This window comes from Convolutriloba macropyga, unplaced genomic scaffold (assembly GCF_964194025.1).
Source record: "Convolutriloba macropyga unplaced genomic scaffold, txConMacr16.3 SCAFFOLD_3120, whole genome shotgun sequence".
Classification (NCBI taxonomy): domain Eukaryota; kingdom Metazoa; phylum Xenacoelomorpha; order Acoela; family Convolutidae; genus Convolutriloba; species Convolutriloba macropyga.
In genome coordinates, this window is record NW_027450049.1 from 8179 (window position 1) to 10230 (window position 2052).

The following is a 2052-nucleotide window of genomic DNA, read 5'->3' on the forward strand; positions in this document are numbered from 1 at the left end:
GTTTATATCGAGTATTATGTTGACATTAGTAGGCCCTGGCCGAAAGCGCAGCATGTGAAAGGTATAGATAAAAGTTATCGTTGCAGTCAGTACTGTGTAGTTACTAGTAGCTGGATTTAAGCTCGAAATGAGACACTGTTGGTGAAACTTCATCATGAGAACGTCACAAGCTGATCACGCTCCATGATATGACTAGTATTATGTTGCTTCTAGTAGGCTAAGCGCAAGCCGAAACATCAACATGTGAAAGTCGTAGAATTTTGCGATCAAATTGTGGCTAGTACTGTGATGTTACTAGTAACCTTGTGTTACGTCATATGGCCAAGAGAGCATTTGAAGGCGAAACTTCTGCATGGGGAAGCTGCATCATGAACAAAAGTTTATATCGAGTATTATGTTGACGTTAGTAGGCCCTGGCCGAAAGCGCAGCATGTGAAAGGTATAGATAAAAGTTAGCGTTGCAGTCAGTACTGTGTAGTTACTAGTAGCTGGATTTAAGCTCGAAATGAGACACTGTTGGTGAAACTTCATCATGAGAACGTCACAAGCTGATCACGCTCTATGATATGACTAGTATTATGTTGCTTCTAGTAGGCTAAGCGCAAGCCGAAACATCAACATGTGAAAGTCGTAGAATTTTGCAATCAAACTGTGGCTAGTACTGTGATGTTACTAGTAACCTTTTCTTACGTCATATGGCCAAGAGAGCATTTGAAGGCGAAACTTCTGCATGGGGAAGCTGCATCATGAACAAAAGTTCATATCGAGTATTATGTTGACGTTAGTAGGCCCTGGCCGAAAGCGCAGCATGTGAAAGGTATAGATAAAAGTTATCGTTGCAGTCAGTACTGTGTAGTTACTAGTAGCTGGATTTAAGCTCGAAGTGAGACACTGTTGGTGAAACTTCATCATGAGAACGTCACAAGCTGATCACGCTCTATGATATGACTAGTATTATGTTGCTTATAGTAGGCTAAGCGCAAGCCGAAACATCAACATGTGAAAGTCGTAGAATTTTGCGATCAAATTGTGGCTAGTACTGTGATGTTACTAGTAACCTTGTGTTACGTCATATGGCCAAGAGAGCATTTGAAGGCGAAACTTCTGCATGGGGAAGCTGCATCATGAACAAAAGTTTATATCGAGTATTATGTTGACGTTAGTAGGCCCTGGCCGAAAGCGCAGCATGTGAAAGGTATAGATAAAAGTTAGCGTTGCAGTCAGTACTGTGTAGTTACTAGTAGCTGGATTTAAGCTCGAAATGAGACACTGTTGGTGAAACTTCATCATGAGAACGTCACAAGCTGATCACGCTCTATGATATGACTAGTATTATGTTGCTTCTAGTAGGCTAAGCGCAAGCCGAAACATCAACATGTGAAAGTCGTAGAATTTTGCAATCAAACTGTGGCTAGTACTGTGATGTTACTAGTAACCTTTTCTTACGTCATATGGCCAAGAGAGCATTTGAAGGCGAAACTTCTGCATGGGGAAGCTGCATCATGAACAAAAGTTTATATCGAGTATTATGTTGACGTTAGTAGGCCCTGGCCGAAAGCGCAGCATGTGAAAGGTATAGATAAAAGTTATCGTTGCAGTCAGTACTGTGTAGTTACTAGTAGCTGGATTTAAGCTCGAAGTGAGACACTGTTGGTGAAACTTCATCATGAGAACGTCACAAGCTGATCACGCTCTATGATATGACTAGTATTATGTTGCTTATAGTAGGCTAAGCGCAAGCCGAAACATCAACATGTGAAAGTCGTAGAATTTTGCGATCAAACTGTGGCTAGTACTTTGATGATGCTTGTAGCCAACCGAATTGGTTGAAAAGCCCAATAAGTAAGCTAACTTGGGAGAGCTTGTTGGAAACCAAATGCTACTAGATTGGTCCAAATACATCCTTCAACAGGGGATCACTTGGCTCGCTTTACGAAGAGGAGCACAGCTATATGTGTTAATTCGGTATGAATCGCAAGATTTGTTTACCGACCTCTCTAACGCAAAAGGCGGTCTCGGCTTCGGCTGTTGACTGCGTCCGATTCAGGGTTA

At 41.8% G+C, this 2052-nt stretch overlaps 1 pseudogene; it reads left to right on the plus strand.

The window, feature by feature from the left end:
- Nucleotides 1-1900: 1900 nt before the first annotated feature.
- Nucleotides 1901-2052, plus strand: LOC142355570 (5.8S ribosomal RNA; annotated as a pseudogene).